The sequence below is a fragment of the Dermacentor variabilis genome, chromosome 11 (assembly GCF_050947875.1).
Source record: "Dermacentor variabilis isolate Ectoservices chromosome 11, ASM5094787v1, whole genome shotgun sequence".
Lineage (NCBI taxonomy): Eukaryota > Metazoa > Arthropoda > Arachnida > Ixodida > Ixodidae > Dermacentor > Dermacentor variabilis.
The window spans coordinates 40758044-40780135 of NC_134578.1; the positions used below are offsets into that span (position 1 = coordinate 40758044).

Consider the following 22092-nt stretch of genomic DNA (forward strand, 5'->3'; position numbering starts at 1 on the left):
TTGCCGAGAGCTCGTTTTGTTTCTCCGCTGACACTGCTTTAGGGATTCCCACTAAATGGTTTGAGGTGCCGTCACGCAAATATATGAAGCAGTTTTTATGTTAAAGGACAAATTACTTGCGCATATTATAGAAGCAGTGAGCTTAAGCCTTACGCCGATGATTATCTGTAGCTGTTATTAAGTTTTTCCTTCTCAAAAATAACAACTTCACCACTTGATGGGCCGAATCATTTCGTTCACTGAGATGTAGCTCTATTACATTTCGTGCGCTTTATAATCATGGAAACCGTAGATCTGCACAACAAAATAAAAATGTTTACATTTACTTAAATTTATTATATATTCAAAATGTGGACTCGGTGCGGGAACTTCTTAGAGGAACGTCAGCTATGAGAGCATCAACTATTTCATGTCTAGCATACTTGGGATGCACCTCTCCAGGCTTAATGGTAACAGCGTGAACAAGACGGCGATGGAGTGAAAGGACACGGGACGAGCGCTGACTCTCAACTAAGTTTACTGAAACACATATATAAGGTATATAAGCGGCGCAGGCGATTAGAAGGTCAATCGAGGAACGCACAACCGGGCCGCGTGTATACAGGGCATCTGTTACCATGTCGGGCTATCTAGGTACGTTAATTCCTTCTGAGAAAGCACGAGCGAAGGCTGGCTAATGCACCACGTGCCCATTCGCTCAAGGTGGGCTGCTTGTACGACTAATCTGGTAAATGTATCTGTATGTCTAAACAAAATTCTTGTCTCTTTGAGCAGAGGCTTACACTTACATTGCCGGCAAGGGGTAGACACATGCGCACAATGACTTTTGTCCAAGGACAATTCTTGCTCTCTAAGTCTAGTATTGATGCACAGGCCGGTTTGCCCCATCTACACTCGCCCACACTTGAGCGGGAAACAGTACACCACATTGGTGCTGCAGCCTACATACTTATTAACATGTTTCACTTTGCCCCTGACGTTAGAATTACGTTTGCTCCACTTTCATAAACCACGGAGTTTCTATGGAATGAAACGCGACGGTGCCCACCTGCAAAGAAGCCTACCAAGAAGCCTGCTCAGCGAAAAGGGCAAGTGCAGCTTATCGTTGATGCCACACACCGGAAGACCACAAGTAATTCCTTGATTTGGGTCGAAAACATTGTTTTGCATCGCGTTTGGGGCCGGCTGACGAGGTGGGATTTGCTCGATCTATAGCAAGAAGGGCGGATGAAAGCGTTCATCCAAGGTATGTGCCGGAGTGCATTGATGAGTGCGCTAGGACTATAACTAAAGGGGGTAAGGCCCACCTGTTGAATAAAACTGTGTACTATCTAGCTAACAATGGGTTAAAGGGTGCTGTACGTTTCGGACAAAGAAGGCTCTTTTGTGGTGATACCGAAAGGGGTTTATTAGGAAAAGGTAACTTTGGCTACTGGTAAGAACTTTAAAGAATTGAAATATAATGTAGCAAATTGAAGGAAAAGGCAGTGGCGCTACTTGATGCTTTAAGCCTAGAAGGCCTTTACAGGTGTGTTAAGAAAGCAAAAAAGGACAGTTAAAGCTATTCTCCTTTGCGAAGGCCCAGAAACCGGCGATTCCGTTCCGTCTCATAGTAAGTGAAAGGAACACTTTGCAAGGCGAAGTTTCCACGTTTTTACAGACCACCTTGCCTCGCTAAAACTGGTCGATCCTCTGGTCATCCCGAATTCTGATAGCATTGTGGAATACCTCTCGTCAAATAATCCAGGAAGGTGTGCCGCTTTTAGTGTGCACGTAAAGGATCTTTTTTATTATTCGCCTCACAACCAAGTAATGTGCAGTGTCAAGGCATGCATTACAGAGCAGAATGCTGAAATGTGGTTTGTCCAAAAATGTGCTGTTACTGTTGAAGTTTCGTTAAAAGTTTGTCATGTTACCTGAGGTCGTCAATGATTGGATGGAATGACTTGCTTTTCATACAAAAGGCTGCTATCTGTATCGTATCCAGATTGGCTCCCGTCCTGGGTAGCCCTTTTTTGGCGCAAGTAGATGCGGCATTAGACTGTCGTCTTTCTGGGATAGCCATCAAGACGTACAGATATGTCGATAATTTTTTTATTTTAAATGTTAGAGACCACTGTACCAACAAGGTTGACGAAATAATGGATCTTTTTAGTGAGCTTGGTCAGGGTTTGAAGTTCACTTCAGTGCAACCAAAAGAGGATGAACTACGATACATTTACCTTAGACAACGTTTTTTCGATGATAATGTCTGTTGGAAATATTTACCCCATGCTGCCAAGCCCCTGTTGACCTTCACCTCAGGTCATTCTAAAGTAGTAAAAAGTACCACTTGCATCCCCGTACTTCGCGCCGTCCTAGTAAAAACATGTGGGCATGCATTGGGTGGTGCCTTTGCACGTCAGGTAGTCATGCTGCAGGAAGCTGGGTATCCAGGTTGCTTAATAACGGGCAGCTCTGAGAAGTAGTAGTTTAGCGCGAATAAAACCACGGAAACAAGACAGACAGACAAGGACAAGCGCTTGTCCTTGTCTGTCTTCCTTGTGTCCGTGGTTTTATTCGCGCTAAACTACTACTTCAAATATGGACGACCAACTAGCCCAACAGTGAGCTCTGAGAAGTTGATGAAATGGGTAAAAAACTTGAGGCAGGAGGCCGAAGGAAAGAGCAGGAAGAAGAACGTGGTAGTTGTACCCTATGCACATCGCCTGTCTCATTGCCTGAAGAACGTTGCAGCTCGTTATGGGGTGCAGGTTGTCTTTTCGGCTCCTGCAAAATTGAGTGCCATTTGTCCAGTGGTCGAAAGGCGAGAAAGTGGAGCAGAACGTAGTTATAACTTGAGGGGCAAAGTGAAACATGGTAATAAGTATGTAGGCTGCACCACCAATGTGGTGTACTCTTTCCCGCTCAAGTGTGGGCCAGTGTACATGGGGCAAACCGGCCAGTGCATCAATGTAAGACTTAGAGAGCATGAATTCTCCTTCGACAAGAGTCGTTGTGCGCATTGCCGGCAATGTAAGTGTAAGCATCTGCTCCAAGAGACAAGAATTTTGTTTAACCATACTGGTACATTTACCAGATTAGTCTTGGAAGCAGCCCACGTTGAGCGAAAACGCACACGGTGCATTAGCCAGCCTTCGGTCGCGCTTTCTTAGCAGAAATGAACGTGCCTAGATAGCTGGATACGCAAACAGATGTTCTGCATACACGTAGCCCAGTTGTGCTTTCTTCGATTGATCACGTGATCGCCTGTGTCGCTTATACACCTGATGTGTGTTTCAGTAAGCTTACCTGTGGGTCAGGGCTCATCCTGTGTCATTTCACTCTATCACCGTGTTGTGCGCGCAGTTACCATTATGAATATATACCAACTCGCCCAAATTTCCACTTTAATACCTATCCATGCCCGCGAAATTTATGCCTGATGCAAAGCGTCGCCAAAGCAACGAAATAATCGAACCCACTGTATGAAGATAGGATGACACAGCGAGCAGATATCCAGTCGTCTATTTCGAACTCATTTTACTAGAGCAATGCACGCTTATTATTTAAACTTGCAGCATAGTCTTAATCACAAGTCCTTGAGAATGTTTGCAACGCGCTTGAAGTATACTAATTTGAATCCGTTCTTTTGATCGTGAATCACTACCTTTAAAAGCACAATTCGACACATAGCATCTGAAGGGGTTAAGGAAATAAGCAAATATAGGGTAGGATACTTTTTGCAGAAAAGCAGTCATGAGGACAGGTTCAAGAAATACTGACGGTGGTGACGACACATTCATACGGTGAATTTCTGGAGTACTTAGAAGCATCATGGGAGTTAGTAAAATTCCTATGGCTACTACGTATTGCTATAGAACATGGAACATATGTAATTTTGATACACGGACGACACTCATTAGAACAAGTGGGATGTGAAGTCCGATTTTAGTGGTAGTATTTGGTGCTCTGTGGTGACCCTCGCTGATTTCCATACTTGTTATTTATGAGACAAAAGAAGGAGATAATTTAAGCATTTGGGAGTATTTCACCATCGCCTTCCAATATGAGCGAATTTTACTTTGTGATTTATGTAGTCAAGATTGCGTTAGAGAAACATTGCCAAAAGCTATTGCTAAAGCAGAAAGGTGGCCGAGTTGAAAAGGTCCCATACTTATTAATCAGTGCTAAAAACAACGGACGACACAGAGTTGGAATAACACAGGGTGAGCGCTGTCTAACTGAACTGTTATATTGTTAAATGCTCTAGGTTAAATGTTAGAACTGAGTTGTTAGACAGCTCTCGCCCTGCGTTCTTCTAACTCTGTGTGTTCCGTCATTTTCGCGCTGATTAAGAAGAATGTTGCCAAAACGTGCGCTCTATTTTTATGTATAACAGCGTAACGTGGCTTCTGATAGATCATCCTGCCCGCAGAAGGAAAAGTACGCTTGCTTGCGCATGTAGTTTATGCCTGTTCACATAATTAATGAAAGTATCTTGCTTACTCAGCTGCTTGTAGACCTGGTAGTCAAGATGAATTAATTAAATTGGTTGTATAAAAGTTTTGCAGTGAAAGATGATTACATTTGCTTTTTGTGATCTTATGCTTCCTTGCATATAGTGACGTTGTCGTGACGTTGAAGAGTGCATCACTGCCAGAGGTGTGCTTTCAAATACTAACTATTTATCGGACGGACTTATGGCCAGAAAAAAAGTACACTGAGGGCACAACGAAGCGGCGACCATGATCGTCGATCACCAACATCTAATCCGCGGGTCAAATGTGTCGGCTATTTGAACACGACTCATCTTACGTAATCACTGGCGCTTGCACCCTTCCTGAATGTACACTGTTCGGGTAGTGTGTTCAAGCTGATTAAACAATCGAGCTTCTATCGCTGCAGAATAGATGAATGCGCGTCTTGCATTGACCAATAAATTTCTAACAGCGGGGAGCCGGTGAACAGCAGTCATCGCAAACGCCTAAAAAGTATACAGGTGTCAATACCACCAACTTAAAAAGCATCGTCCAGATCCTGCAATGCAGAACATGAAGTACAAAAGCTACATGTAATAAATGAAACTAATAAAACCAAGTAGAAACTAAAATGTTAAACATTTATTTAGCGCACGCAGAAGGCCTTAAGGAGCCCTTCATGGACAACTTATAGTTTTCCATGACCAACGAGCCCTCAATCCAGTCCTTTAATACGTCAGATCATCTTGCACGAACCAAAGTAGCATCGCAGAAATTTTAAGTTGGAAGATATGCATGTCCATTACGAGAAAAGGCGCCGTAGTCGTTCATGGCATGATCGCAAAATGCTCATAAAATCCGCCTCCATTCAACCTTGTGAAACTGGATGTACAGCGAAGCTGTTTACGATGTTAGACAAGCACAGCCGACGTTAGACGAGTACCACCGCCACGACTGACGTTAGACGATGCTAGACAAGCATCACCACCAGAGGCGACGTTAGACAACCGCAAGCTGCTGATAAAAATCTTCGACTCTTACAGCGAATATGTTAGCATCTAGTTGGTCGGGATTTTTCGTCTGGTCGCGCTCATCCAAAAACAATACCACCACCTAGCGGCCGCGACCACTCAGACGGACGCCCAACAGCAGCGAGAAAGGGGCTTTGTCTTTGAGATTCCACGCAACAGAATCGTTTTCTCGTATATTCGAATGACAATTCGAAGCTGTCATTTCCTCAGCTTGTGTGAAAGTCGTACTTTACGAATGTTCTGACGCTTTTTGGAAAATTTACTTAGTTCAATAAGGCACTTGCGCTTGTCGGACAGCCGAGAATAAGGATGTATGCCGCACACGTGCGTGCGCGCGGGAGGTACTTGTGCGTACAATGTATCTGTCATTGATGCATGGACGCTCTGCTCGTTGCATCTGTTGCACAGCTTGTGCTGAGACCGTAATCGACATTACGTGAAGCACTGTCCGAATAAAAGTGTTGCAAAAGCAGATTGTGCTTGTTTAACTTCGCTTGTGGTGGTGCTGTTCGTCTATTCAGTTCGCACGTGCCCAAACAAAAACAGTGCCCTCACCTAGAGGCCGCGTCCGCTCAGAGAGACCACAAACGGCGGCTCGAAAACGGACTTGTGCTTGAGTTGCCGCGCAACAAAATTCTCGTACATTCGAGTTACAATCCGAAGCTATCATATCTGCAGCTTGTGTGTAAGTCGCACTTTGCGTATTTTCTGACGAAATATTGGAAAATTCAGTTATCTCAATAAGGCAGTAAGCTCAATAAGCTCTTGGCGAAGGGCCCAGAAGAATGAATATGAATGCTGCACTTTCACACACTTGCCTAGCTGCGCGTGATGTACGTGTGGATACATAGATCTTTCTCGCATCAAATAACATTTGTTGCTGCAGACTTAGATAATGTGTCCATGACGTCCTTTTTAGGTACGAAGTTGAAAAAGAAGAGGTAGAAAGCGTTTCGGCTCTAAATTATACATCGAAAAACGCAGTTCAATATGAATTCAGTAAAGGTAAGCAAAAATGCTTCCTCTCACAAGTTCTTGTCTGAAGATGCCGACCTCTTAAAAACGTAAGAAAGTGTCACATGCAATCAGATTTTTTGACGTTAACGTTATGTTTACACGAGAAATGCCTGTCTCTTGGTTCATGGGGGTACTAAAAGAACTGCTATAGTACCGAAACTATGCATAATTTCTCAAACATCACCTCTTACTTTGGTCCTTACAGATTCTAAACATAAAAAAGTGCTTCGTTTATTTCATCGAAGACACCGCGTGAATCTCATTTGACACATAAAAAATTGGTAGAAAGACACGAGGCGTTGAACGCGAAATTTTTGCCACAGATTGTACTTAGCAGAACCACAATTTACACTAAATGTTGACTTTGGGTCACAGATTTATTTTGGGGCAAAGCGAGTCATAAGTCATAACGCTTGTAAGCTACTTTGTCCCACACGCAATAAACATCGCACGTAGGTTACTCATAGCGTTTCCCCAATAATCACTAAATATGCTCCAGAAAACGACTCTAGGAAATATTGTGCGGTACGGCAGGAGAGCACTATGGGATGCTCGAAAGAGCAACTTTCTTCGGAGGATGTAATTCACCAACACAGAATAAATATTCATCGCTCGTCCTTCCACAACATGCTTCTTCCTACCTAAACAAGATGTAAAAACCGGGCTTTGAACAGTTCAGCGAGGAATGGAATGCGATGATGAACTTTATTGAGGTCCATCGGAACGTGCACAAGCACGTAACAGGGCGCTCCCACGACGGGGATTAAGGAAAATCAACTGCATGACCATTATGACGCACGAAATTTGGTACAACACGAGTATTGCGTGTATGAACTCAAAGGCAAAAATAAACTTGCGCAATTTAAATTTTCAGTACACGTCGCCAGTATAGCAGCACAATTTTTCTGAAGGTATCTAGTTTCTGTCGTTCTTGGTCCTTCAAGGAACTAGAAAGTGTAAAATTGAAATGAACGTCACACACTTTTTAACTTCTTCATATAACTCAAGTGACACATCCAAAACGAGGGTTTCCCAATATGCATGTAACCCCTCATTGACGCACACTATTCAAAAGTGTTGACCCAATGTGGCCCTAACATTCCCCATATTTTCTCAAAAATGTGAATTGTATGAGTAATCAAAGATTTTTTCACAGAACCTTGAGATGTGGCATATTCCATATCAGAGCGTTTCTGGTCGCCTTAACTGCTTAGCTGTTACAAACGAGCAAACTCGACGCGTATTCAGTGCTACGGCCCATCACCTCTGCTGACGAGGCAGGGTAGCATCCTGCCCGCTGCTGCTGGTACAAACGTTGTGCGCAAGCACACTATAAGCGCACTGAATCCCTACTTACCTGCTGTGTGTAGGCACTGCTCTGAAGGGAATGGACAGTAAACGTCAAGCTAATTTGATCTATATTTCACTAGACGCTGACTAACGCCGGTGGGATCCTGTAGGTTTCATCTCGTGCAACATCGATGTGCACGAGATTAAATACGCCAGCAGCGGCGCTCTTCATCACGCAACGTTGTGAGACGTCTTGAAGCAGCCAGGACATTCTTTTCTTGTGTCCTCAGTTGCGTTAACATATGGCACCCACGTATAGTTAGAACAAGGTCCGATCAGTCCGAGCACAATGTTAAACCTTTCTCGTGTACTCAATGCTGGGACCTTCGGGCAACACTGCCAACTTTGTTAAAGCAAGGAGTTATGTGCTTTTGGATGGCTGCTGTGCTCGTCCTACTACGAACAGACCAATTCCTGAATCGCTCCCTAACGAAGTAGGAAACGTCGCGCACCAACCAAACAGCCGGCTGCTTTTTAGAGCAGTGACAAAGAAGAAGCGAGAGCGTAGGAGCACGCGGCAGCAACCAGGCACGTCGGGATCAACAGACCGCTTTGCAGAGAGCAGCACGAGCCGCAGCTCGCTGTTGACGCCGGGTGAACAGTTGAGTTCGATCTTGTGAAAACGACGCAACGAGACTTCGACGAGAAGACCTTGTAGTGCGTGCTACCTAAAATGGAGCTCCTGTAGGGCCGCTCCTCCAGCTTACGCTGTGACTTTTCTGCGTGCGTGGTGTAGGCCTGGGACGTATACGGCGAAGCTTTCTCCGCCTCTTCTCACGACTTTCCGGGAGCTGCCGCTGGTGTGGTCTGACTCGCGCAAACCGCTGGGTGTCTTGCAACGGTGCCAGATGGAACTCGCCTCCGGGCATATCGGCTATGATGCAAAACTTGCGCCCACCCGATACAAAGGGGAAAACCATACAACAACAACAACAACAATAATAATAATAATAATAATAATAATAATAATAATAATAATAATAATAATAATAATAATAATAATAATAATAATAATAATAATAATAATAATAATAATAATCACCACCACCACCACACGACCGGCACCGCTGCCGCAGCGTTTCACAGTTTATGCGTATGACACGTACTGTATTTAGGTTCCCATGCGACAAAATGCAGGTGCTGGGCTGTGGAGGTCGTGAAATGTGGGCTATGATAGTGTAAACATTACAATCGTTCATAGCCTGAAGAAAGCACTTGGAGCTGGATTCTCCGCAGCGTGATGACCACGTATGCAGAAGGAGCATGTAAACATGTGGCAGCAAAATGGCTCAAAGCGTGAACTCCGCGTTGAGGACACACAGGCCCAAAAGAAACGTCGTGCGGAACAGGAGCTTCTTCGATACCTCGCAAAAGTTGTGCACAGCGCTGCTGCCAGGATGCGATGTGCCATGTGACGCAGTTATAATGCTCAACCCTCTGAGAGATTACGAACAATGACGCACAACAGCGTCTCAAGCAAACACGTTTCGCTGTGTGTTTTGTGGACTACGCAGAGAAACAGCAGTTGTGCACGCTAATTAACGTTTAACATGGACTCGCCGCTGTAGTATTCGACTAAACGCTGAAGAACTTACACATTCGCCGCCAACATCACCGCTAATTATCGTCAATCAAAACAAACAGCCCATAAGGTGACGCCTAAATTGATTGCATGAGTGCGTGGGTTTCGCAGACTATTTGGACCATACCAACAATCTAGCCATATTTTGGAAGCACTTCAGGGCGCTCAGAACTGACCATCAAAATATGCTTAAAGCCGCTTCCTACAGGCAGGAGGTTTCTACGTAACCGCTACCGACTATGCAGCATCACCCAGACATCAAAACACTGCACTTCCAGAAGTCATGAAAATCTGCCACAACATATAATATATCTATATAAAGACAGAGCCTGCCGGACTCCGTTAGTTGAAAAGACAGAAATCTATTTAGAGGTAGAAGGCGCACCACGGTAAGATTACAGTTCGGCTCCTGCTCCGACTACAAGCGTAGGAACGATTCCACTGTAACTTCGTCGTAGCCTGCATCCAGCGTCTGTTCACAACGGCACGCCGCAAAATCCACTGCGTAACACTTACTCCCGGTGGCTTCGAGGTGAACTTGAATTTCAGAAGGTGTTTCGAAGCAGGGATGGTCAACGGCTCCGGCACTAATGGGATACGTGACTGATTCGGCCAGAACAGAAGCAGATCGGCATGGCATCAGGTGTACGCCAGTCCTAATTAATTAATTAATTAGTATTTATGGCGCAAGGGCTGCAACGGCCAAAGAGCGCCAGCAACGATGTTTAGTAGTGCAGTAGAATGTTATAAACACGTCAGCAGGTATAGTGGGTTGCAATGCCTGTAATGTACTGCGGTGGCTGCAAAGGCCTACGAATTAAAAACATAAGGCTTGCATTTCTTAGGAGAATTTAGGATGATCATGTAGGATTTCAGGTAGCGTAGAGAAGATGAGTTTAAAAGCGGTAAGATACATTCTTCAAAAAGTTCACATCATTAAGATAACTTAACAGCCGGTCGAGGGGGAACATCGGCTCAGCCGATAGGAAAAATGCAGGGTGCATGGGTAAATTGGTGCGGTAAAGTTCAGGAAAGTATTTTTTTCGCGTAGCTTCCATGCCAGGGCATTCTATAAGAACGTGGGTGACTGTGAGTTGATTTCCACATCTAATGCAGACCGGTGGATCAGTACCTGTTAGCAAGTATGAGTGAGTTGCATGTGTGTGTCCTATCCTCAGTCTCGACATCATTACTTCCTCCTTTCTATGCCGGTGTACAGGTGTTTGGGTAATGTAGGGTTGGATGATGCGAAGTTTGTTATTATTTTCTGTGTCCCAAGCTTCTTGCCATGCGTGACGCAGTATTCCTCGAACGACAGGTTTCATATCTGTATATGGTACATAACTTAAATCTATTTGGGGCCTTAGACTTGCTAAGGCCGCATTTGCGTCTGCCGCTTCATTACCAAGTATACTAGTATGGCCAGGTACCCAGCAGATTATAATATGTAGCCCTCTCTTGTAGGCTAAGGTTAAGCTGCTGATGAGAGTGTTTATCACCGGATTCTTTCTTTGTTTTTCAAAGTGTATTGACCGGACCACACTTAAGGCATCTGTGTATATTATCGATTGATTGATCTGTTTTGTTGTTATTTCTTTAACTGCGAGGAGTATAGCGTAAGCTTCAGCAGTGAAGATACTTGTGTATTTGTTTAATCTTAAATGGGCTACAAAATCTGGACCAATTGCAGCACATGATGTTGTTTCAGCAGTTTTTGAAGCATCAGTGTAAAATTCTGGACACTTGTACTTACTCTGTAGTGATAAGCAGTGTTGTTTTACAGCTTCTTGGGGTGCATGCTTTTTGTTTGTTTCTGTGAACGAGCAGTCACAATGTATGGTGACTGATTCCCATGGTGCTACTAACTCGTTAGTGTTATGCAGGTGAACGTCCGACAGCAGTATGTTGTTTTCTTGACATAGCGACTGTGCTTTCAATGGAAATGGCTTTGCTAATGATGACCGCTTTGCAAAGAGGGTTTGCGTTTCTGTGCTCTTCAACATTTTGTAACACGGGTGTTCTCGGTTGGAACTAATCTTAAGTGCGTACATAAAACTACAGTACTTACGTTGTCGGTCTAGGTTCCACTGATTAGCTTCTACGTGCAAACTTGGAACAGGGCTAGTACGGAATGCACCTAGGGCTAGTCGCATGCCAAGGTTATGTACAGGATCCAGAATTTTTAAAACAGAACGTGAAGCTGATTGGTAGACAATGTTCCCGTAATCGATACGTGTTCTAATCAAACTGTTATACAGCGAGAGCAAGCATTTCTTGTCAGTTCCCCACGACTGGTGCGAAAGAATTTTGAGGATATTCATAGTTTTTAAGCATTTCATTTTTATGTTTTTTATATGCTGCACAAACGATCGAGAGCTTATCATCCAATATAACGCCAAGAAATTTCTGCTCCTTTTTTACACTAATCACATACCCGTTCATCGTAATATTCGGTTCAGGATGTATGCCTCTTTTCCGAGAAAATAACACGCATGTCGTCTTTTCTTCATTAAAGCGAAAGCCATTCTTGTCTGCCCATTTTGAAAGCCTGTTCACTCCCAGCTGAGTCTGCCTCTCGCATATGGACAGATTGCATGATTTAAAACTTATCTGTATATCATCTACATATAGTGAGTACGATATAAATGGTGGGAGTGTTTTTGTAGTGTGTTCATTTTAACTAAGAATAGTGTGCAGCTGAGCACTCCTCCTTGTGGTACACCGTTTTCTTGCACAAAGACTCTCGACACTGCAGTTCCCACCCTTACTCTGTACTTTCGTTCCGACAGGTAGCTTTTTATTATATTAAACATGTTGCCTGACACGCCATACGACACGAGGTCTTGCAATATGCCATACCTCCAGGTAGTGTCATAAGCTTTTTCGAGATCAAAAAATACTGATAGACAGTATTGCTTATGAACAAACGCGTCTCGTATATAACTCTCAAGTAGAACTAGGCTATCTGTTGTACACCTTCCTGGCCTAAAACCGGCTTGGTGGGGATCCAGAATTCTATTGTATTCCAAAAAGAACATTAATCGGCGGTTTGTCATTTTTTCAAACACCTTACATACACAGCTCGTTAGAGCGATAGGTCTGTAGCTCTGTACATAGTAGGGGTCTTTTCCATGCTTTAATATTGGCACTACTATAGCTTCCTTCCAGCAGGACGGCAATCGACCACTGCAGAAAATTTTATTGAACAGGTATAAGAGGCATTCAAGTGTTTCCTCGGGTAGGTGCTTGACCATCTCATAATTAATACTGTCTAATCCTGGCGCAGAGTTTTTGCAGTTGTGCAAAGCTATTTTTAATTCTTGCATCGTGAATGGGCAATTGTACCCATCGCTATGGGATTTTCGGAAGGAGAAGGGTATTGACTCAGCTAATTTTTTATATGTTAGGAATGCTTTTGTGTAATTCGCGCAACTCGATGTGTGCTCAAAGTGTTCGCCCAAAGCATCTGCTTGCCCTTCTAATGTAGACACAGTGTCATTTACCACGGGCAAGGGTAGTGTGGTATTCCCCTTCAGCCTTCGAACCCTACTGTACACTTTCTGGCTATCTTTGTATGAGTTTATTGAGCCGATATAATTTCTCCAACTATCTCTCTTGGCTTCCCAACGAATGCGTCTTCCGTTTGCTTTTGCACGTTTGAAATTTATAAGGTTTCCTTCTGTTGGATATTTGGAAAACGTACGCCAGGCTTTGTTTTGTTCTTTTCGTGCTTGCTTGCACTCTTCATTCCACCAGGGCTTAGGATTCACTATTTTACCAGAGGTTTGTGGTATCGATTGTTTCGCGGCATGAATAATGTGTTCAGTTATACAGGCGGTCATTTCTTCAATGTCAAGCTGCCTTATGGATTCAAGGGATATACATGCGAGCTCTTTGAATTCTGCCCAGTTTGCAGCGTTTAGTTTCCATTTTTTTTGGATTCACAGGTGGGTCATACGTATGTATTGCCTCTAAGAGAACTGGAAAATGGTCACTTCCAAAGGAGTCTGTGAGAGCTCTCCATTCAAACAATGGCAGAAGTGTTGCAGAGCCAACCGCCAGATCTATTGAGGAGTAGGTGTTATGTGTAATGCTATAATAAGTCGGGAACTTTTTGTTAAACAGGGATGCTGCGGAGGATAGAAGGAATTTTTCAATTACGCGGCCTCTTGCATCACAACGTGAGTCCCCCCAGAGTCCACTATGAGCATTAAAATCACCAACCACAATATACGGCTCAGGAAGCTGGTGTATTAGTTTTTCAAACTCAGTAATGTCGAGCCTCTTGTCTGGTGGGATGTACAAAGAGCATACAGTAACAAGCCTATTAAGCAAAATAGCTCGTACGGCTACTGCTTCATAAGGCGTGTTAAGTTGGAGATTTTGGCATGCAACAGTCTTTGATATTATTATTGTCACGCCACGTGATGCAGCATGTCCATCATCACGGTCTTTACGAAAAATTCCAAACTGAGTTAGGAAGTTCGAGTCACTTGATTTTAAGTGCGTCTCCTGAACACAGAACACTCTAGGCTTATACGTAGATAACAATTCTTTGACGTCATCTAGGTTATGCAAAAGGCCTCTGGCATTCCATTGCAATATCTGAACACCCATTATGACAAAGGTGTTTTTGGGAGTGTTCTGTGTAGAGTGATAATTTTATTTAGGCTTTGGTGGAATTACTCGAGGGTTTTTTTCTTTTTTACGTCCCTCAGGCAAGCTGCGCTTGTCTTTTGGTGCCACTGGCACCGATGTACTTGCGTCAACCTCCATCTCCTTCTGAGAGGCGGTGGAGGCGGGGTCACGAGGCTCTGAGAGTCGTGTCTCGGGCCTCGATTTTTGCACAGTAATGCAGCCCTGCGAGAGCAAGGTCTGCGTGTTGTTGGATTCGGCAGCACTGGGTGCTGCCTGTTTGGGGGCAGAAGAAGTCCCCCGTGGTTCACTACGTGTGACCAGGGCTGGCTCTTTAGGCCGTTGTGAGAGGGCCCCCTGCCTCATCACAGCGGCAAAACTTTCGTTGCGGGGAAATGTAAGTCGTTTTCGTGCTTCAGAGAATGTGATGTTTTCATTTATCTTAAGGGCAATGATTTCTTTCTCCTTTTTCCAGATTGGGCATGATCGTGAGAATGCAGGATGATCCCCTTCACAGTTCGTGCAGTGTGATTCAGCATTACAATTATCTGATGGATGATTGTTAGAACTGCATTTGGCACACCTTAATTTTCCTCTGCATGTCTGAGAGCTGTGCCCGAACCTCTGGCATTTGAAGCAACGTCTAGGATTGGGGATATAAGGCCTCACACGGATTTTCACATAGCCTGCTTCGACTGAGTCTGGTAGTGTGGTGGAGCCAAATGTCAGGATTACATGTTTTGTAGGGATTTCGGTGTCATTCCGATGGATCATGATTCTTTGAACTTTCGTCACATTTTGTTCTGCAAAACCTTCAAGCAATTCTTCCTCACTAAGGTCAAGCATGTCTTCATCAGAGATTACCCCACGAATGCTGTTCATCGAACAGTGCGCCGTGACAGTTACTGCTATGTCACCAATGAATTTGAGGTCTGAAAGCTTTTTAAGTTGTTCTTTGTCGTTCAGTTCCAGAAGGATGTCACCACTAGCCATCCTTGTAGCTTTGAATCCTGGGCCTAATGTGTCTCTTAGGCACTTCGAAACTTTGAAGGGAGATAGTTTTCTGGCTGTTATACTGCCGTCACTGTGGATGACATGGTACTTTGCATAGTTGTCGTAGCTCTTGAAGAAGAATCGAGTGGTTGCTTCGTTGCGCCCCCTTTTTAGAGGACGATCAGTTAGAGAAATGGATGGAGTAGCCATAAAAAGTATTTGTCTTCGGCAGCAGCGCCAGCCGCCCACCACCGAGCCCAACATGGGGACGCCACAAGGCTTGTATCTCAAGACTTGCGAACGCCAGCTGTACGCCACTACTATAACCGTACATGGTGTAACCAAGGCTGGTTAGCCACACAAGGTTAACCCTCGCCGCCAGGAAATTAGAGTAGAGAAAAAAGATAAGGAAAGGAGTGGAGAGAAAGAAAGGTGCAGAAGAAAGATTATAGATGGAGAGGGGGACAGGAAAAGGCGACTGCCGATTTCCCCCAGGTGGGTCAGTCCGGGGGTGCCGTCTATGTGAAGCAGAGGCCAAAGAGGCGTGTTGCCTCCGCCGGGGGGCCTTAAAGGTCCAAACACCCGGCATCGGCTCAACCTCCAGGATCCCCCTTTCCCCAGACACGGCTAAGCCGTGCACGGCTACACGCGGGAGGGTCCAACCCTCGTGTGCTCGGGTACGTGGTGTCGCAACACACCAAACGCCTGCTGGCGCAGACGCCCCTGCGGGGGTACGCCAGTCCTATGGATTCCGGGCAGTGCAGGGGTAACGGGCAATGTAAGGTGGACTGCCATAAGACGAAGACATAGGAGCAGGGCCGCTGCCAGGATGACCCAAGAAGCAAGCGCTGGGAACACCCATATTAGCGATTTCCTGGCGAACCACGGTCTGGATCAGCGATAACGTCTCAGCATTGTTGTTGCAAGACGTCTGATGAGGGGAGGCAGGAAACGCTGCTTCGAGTTCACGGCGTACAATGCGGGTCACGTTTTCGCATGCCGGTGGCAACCTAGATTGGTCGGTGGGGTCGGTGCAAGAAGAGGTCGCTGCATATGTGGAAGCCGTGTAAACTGTTTGTGCATACGGCGTCTCTTCGCCTGCTCAAAATGGCAGCATTCCTTCATGACTGCGTCGACAGCCAATAGGTTTCTAAAGACCATAAGGCTGAATACTTCCTCCGCGATGCCTTTAAAAACGTGTCCATCCTTGTCAGCGTCTGGCATGGACGTGTCAATTTTATGACAGATGGTGAGTTCGTGACCTGAATGTAGCAGACATACGACTCGGTAGCATCTTGGGGACGCATGCTATTTGTTGCTTGGCGGCTAGTTATGGACCGGTTGGATTGCCATGGACGTCGGAGAGCTCCTCTTTAAACAACTCCCAGTTGGCTAGCTCTTATTTGTGTGTAAAGAACCACGTTCGAGGCGTTGCGTCGATGTAGAACACGACATTGGCCAGCATTACGGTCCGATCCCACCTGCTCACCTTGCTGACGCGCTCAAACATCTTCAACCTTTCTTCTACGTCAACACCACCGAGACCGGTGAACTTACCATGGTCTCGAGGCTGAGGTAGAGCTACATACTGCGTATGCGTAGTAGACAATGCAGATACAGACTCGGTGCTTTCCCCTCGAAGTATGTTCCCAAGTGGGGTTAGACGTCGGCTGCGCAGCTCCGTGGCGCAGACGCATACGCCGTACATCCATAAAAATGACACGGGTATAAAACTATTTACACGGTGTATTTACAAGACAAATATAAAGAGCAGTTGAGAATCCCGAGAGATGGTGGTGAGGATGATTGTCTCATGTTGTGCCTCATACCCTCACTGGGAGATTGGCCAAGAATCGCGTGCTGAAACTATTACCTATTCTTTTGAAGTGTTACATATCCAATGAAAAAAGGAAGAAACGGAAACCCACAAAAGCAAACAAATTACAAGAGAACAATCAAAAAGTTACTCGTTTTGTTGATTGTATGTAACCGCAAACGGCATCAAACACGTCCCTGTTGCTGACACCAATTACTGACGCACCGAAAGATAGTATGATTTCTGATGATATTGCTACGGTATAGAATTTCCCATGACAAAGAGGCGAGCATTAAGAGGACGACGACGACGATTAGAGGCTAGCGCGGGCTGTTGCCTCCTGGCCAAGTGTGGCGTATTACGTTCTAAATATACTTGTACATAGCTTTTTATCAGCGTCTTCTTACGTAACATATCTGGTGGAGGTGGACATTCCCTGTACCTCGCCACGGAGCTTCGCAGTGGATGGTACGTCGAGCCATCCTTCATGGCTCCCAGCGACGACAACTCGACTCAGCCGCCTCCGACACCTGCTGCCACTTCGACGACCTACATCACTCTCCCTGCTCCTCGTGATCCTGGCGTATTCTCGGGCAAAGATGGGGAAGATGTCTAGGACTGGATCAGCCTGTACGAACACATCAGCCGCAATAACAGGTGGGACCTTACTATCATGCTCGCCAACGTAGTCTTTTACCTCGGCGGCACACCTCGAGTTTGGTTTCGAACGCACGAAGATGAGCTCACCAGTTCGGATTCGCTGAAGCAAACGCTCCGAGACTTGTTCGGTAACCCCTACGCTCACCAACTTGCCGCGCAGAAGGCGCTTTCCGGCCGTGTGCATACGTCAACGGAGCCCTATGTCATGTACATTCAAGACGTCTTGGCTCTGTGCCACAAAGTTGACGCACACATGACTGAGTCAGGCAAGGTATCCCACATCCTCAAAGGCATTGCCGATGACGCCTTAAACTTGCTCGCATTCAACAACGTCGCGACGGTGGATGCAGTTATAAAAGAATGCCGCCGCCTGCAACTCGCTAAAAGCCGACGTATCGACCAGCAGTTTGCTCGTTTGCCCAACACCCCAGCGACATCTTCCTGTGCCGATGCTCCTTGTCCCAACAACACTGGCGATATTACCAGGATCGTCCGGAGTGAGAGTGAGGCCGCCTACCCGGCTGCCTTCGACTCCAGCCCCACCAACGCACCTGCAGTCATGGTTTCCCTGATCCAGGCAGTTGTCGACCAGGAGTTCGAAAACATGGGTCTTCACACCATCTGCTCGGCCCAGCGCCCTGATACTCACCCGGATACTTCGATTCCGCCCCGTCCCGCATCTTCTTGCCCACCATATTTCCGCAACCCATCTGAATGGTGCACCGCTGACCACAAGCCCATTTGTTTTCACTGCCGTCGAATCAGGCACATTTCTCGGCACTGTCGCAGTCGCTGGACTTCTTCGACCAGGTCTGCTTATACTGCCTAATCTCGCCCCTCAGGTGGGCCTTCTCTTCCTTATGCCGCACCCTCCGATAATGCCGCCACTGATTATCCTGCGCCGAACCGCCCCTATTCTCGTGCACCTGCGCCTCAACGACGACAATCTCACTCTCCCCAGCCCCGTCGCTCCTTTTCACCGACTCCCTTCGGACGCCGCTCCCAGCCGGAAAACTAGATGATGCAGCGCCTCGAGGTGACGCTGCATTACTCCCTACGCCGCCAAATCCTCTACTAACGTTGCCCACCCATCTGGACCTTCTTGACGTGCAATTCGGCGGTGTTTCTATATCTGCTCTTATAGACACTGGAGCGCATTTGTCGATAATGAGCGCTGACCTTCGTAACCACCTGAAGAAAATAATCACACTGGCCACCACGCCTATTGTCCGTGTCGCCGATGGCGTAACAGGCCCCGTAATTGACATGTGTGTCGCCCGTGTCTCCTTTGCCGATCGCTCCACAATCGTGCTATTCACAGTCATCATCCACTGTCCCTACGACATCATCCTCGGCTAAGACTTCCTCCAACACATTCTGCTCTCATCGATTGTTCCGCCAGTATTCTCCGCCTTGACCCGCCTGTTCTGGATCCCGCTGAACCACACCCCAGTCGCCTCATTTCCGTCGACTTCGTTCGCTTGCCACCTTCGGCACTGACTTACCTTGACTTATTGTCATCTCCACCAGTGCCCGACGGTCACTACGCCGCGGCTCCTATGCAAGACGTCCTACTTACACACGCGATCACAGTACCTCATACTATTTTATCTATTACGGCGAATTGCATCTGCCTGCCAGTGGTCAATTTTGGCTCGAGGACACAAATGCTGCCACGCGGGATGCCTCTGGCCCATCTTTGCTCATTCGAGGATCACTCAATAGCATACTTTTGTAGTAGACGACAATTCGGCCGATTCTCCTCTACCATCGCAGTCGGCAAGTTGTACCATCGCCGACTTACAGAAAATGATTGCGCCCGACATGCCGTCCAAGCACGCTCGTGAGCTCTACCGTGTTCTGTTTCCCTACCGCGATATTTTTTACTTTAACGATCGTATTTTGGCCCAAACTACAGCTGTTAAACATCGCATTAGTACCGGCGATGCCCCTCCTACTCATCGCCTCCCGTATTGAGCGTCATCGGCTGAGCGTCAAGTTATTCACGCAGAAGTTCCTAAAATCCTTGCCAAGAACATTATAGAACCGTCGTGTAGTCCATGGGCGTCACCTGTTGAACAGGTAAAAAAGAAGGATGGCTCATGGCGCTCTTGCGCGGATTATCGGCGCCTTAAAAGGGTTACCAAGAAGGACGTGTATCCCCTACCTCGGATTGATGACACCCTTCACTGCCTCCACGGTGCTCGCTACTTCTCCTCTATTGACCTTCGCTTCGGCTACTCGCAGATCGCCGTGGACGACCTTGACCGCGAGAAGACTGCTTTTGTAACAACCGATGGTCTTTATCAATTCAAAGTGATGCCGTTTGGTCTATGTAACGCTCCTGCCACTTTTGAACGCATGATGGACTTCCTTCTTCGCGGTTTCAAGTGGTCCACGTGTCTGTGCTACTTGGACGACGTTAGCCTATTCTCCCCGACGTTCGCTACGCACTTCAAGTGCCTCTCGGCAGTCCTGGACGTTTTTCGTCGAGCCGGTCTGCAACTGAACGCATCGAAGTGCCAATTCGGCCGTCGCCAGATCACCGTCCTTGGGCATCTCGTTGACGCGAACGGAGTGCAACCGGACCCAGGCACGATCCATGCTGTTAGGCACTTTCCTGTTCCTAAGTGTGTCAAGGATGTGCGCAGCTTCATCGGCCTTTGTTCGTACTTCCGCCGTTTAGTGAAACATTTCGCGGCCATAGCGGGACCACTAACCGAGCTTGTGAAAAATGACGCCCCTTTCCAGTGGGGCGACAACGAGGCCTCTGCATTCTTGCATCTAATCGGCCTTCTCACAACACCTCCCGTTGTGGCCTATTTCAATCCTTCGGCGCCTACGAAGTCCGTACTGATGCCAGCGGTCACGGAATTGGCGCAGTAATGGCACAACGCCAGCGCGGCAACGACCGTGTTATCACTTACGCCAGCAGGCTCCTCTCACCCTCCGAGCGCAACTACTACATCACTGAGCGTGAGTGTCTGGCCCTAGTTAGGGCGGTTGCGAAGTTCCGCCCATACTTATATGGCCGACCCTTTTCCGTTGTCACAGACCATCAGGCGTTTGCTGGTTATGCTCACTGAAAGATCCTACAGGAAGACTTGGTCGCTGGGCCTTAGGCCTCCAAGAATAATCATATGCTGTAACCTACAAATCTGGCCGACTACACAAGGACGCTCACTGTCTGTCTCGTTACCCGGTAGACGAGCCTGACGAAGGTCGACACTAGTACCGCTAACGGAATTTTCTGTGTCTGCCTTCGCTAACATCGTGGATGAGCCGCACCGAGACCTACCGCTGCGAGCACTCATCGAGCGTGTGCGCTCTACATCTACCACTCCGTGACATCTACCGACGCAGCCGTTCACCTATATGTCCTCCAGGCCGGCATTCTGTACCGAAGGAACTTCCACCCTGACGGATCTGATCTTCTTCTTGTCGTGCCAAAACATCTACGACAGACTGTGCTCTTTGAGATGCATGACGCACCCACTGCAGGACATCTTGGGGTAACTCGCACGTACGACCGCGTCCGCCGCCGCTTCTATTGGCCTGGCCTCGCTCGCTCCATCCGATGGTATGTTGCTACCTATGATCCCTGCCAGCGTCGGAAAACACCTAAGGTGGTACCTGCCGGTCATCTCCAGCCGATCACCGTCCCTGTGGAACCGTTCTTTCGTGTTGGATTAGACCTCCTCGGTCCCTTTCCCACGTCTTCCTCTGGGAACAAATGAGCAGCCGTCGCAACTGATTACGCCACCCGATACGCTATTACGCGGGCTCTCCCTACCAGTTGCGCCACTGACATCGCGGACTTTCTCTTGCGTGTCATTACTTTACTTCATGGCGCCCCGCGACAGCTGCTTACACACCACGGTCGTAACTTCCTCTCGAAAGTTATCGACATTGTGCGTTCCTGCTCCACTCAACACAAGCTGACTACCTCATACCATCCTCAAACCAATGGCCTGACAGAGCGGTTCAACTGTACTCTTACCGATATGCTGTCCAAGTACGTTTCCAAGGACCACCACGGCTGGGACAGTGCCCTTCCTTACGTCACATTTGCTTATAATCCTTCCCGGCACGACACCGCCAGATTTTCTCCATTTGATCAATTGTACGGTCGCGAACCGACCTTGCCCTTTGACACGGCACTTCCTCTTGCTGCGATCTCAAGAAGCGAGTATGCGCGTGACGCCATCGCCCTCGCCGACCACGCACGCCAGCTTGCCGGTGCTCGACTGACGGACTCGCAAACCACTCAGCAGCGTCAGTACAACGCCCACCACCATGACGCACAGTGTTCACCTTGTGCGCTCGTGCTCCTGTGGTCGCCCTCTCGTCACGTCGGACTTTCAGGAAAGCTCCTTTCGCGATACACAGGGCCCTGCCGCGTGCTGCGCCAGGTGACGCCTGTGACGTACGAAATTGCTCCTGTGAGCTCAACCTCGTCATCTAGTCGGGCATCTAGTGATGTCGTGCACGTCAGTAGTCTCAAGGTCTACTACACTGCTTCCTAGTCCGGCCTTTAGTCGCTCCGGG

General features: G+C 47.0%; 1 long non-coding RNA gene across 1 annotated transcript in view; it reads left to right on the forward strand.

Moving 5' to 3' along the window:
- Window positions 1-22092, forward strand: part of LOC142564787 (uncharacterized) — a 65487-nt gene that overhangs the window by 5498 nt on the left and 37897 nt on the right. Inside the window, exon 3 of the long non-coding RNA XR_012824675.1 lies at window positions 6411-6496. This is a non-coding gene — a long non-coding RNA (uncharacterized LOC142564787). The remainder of the gene's footprint in view (window positions 1-6410; window positions 6497-22092) is intronic.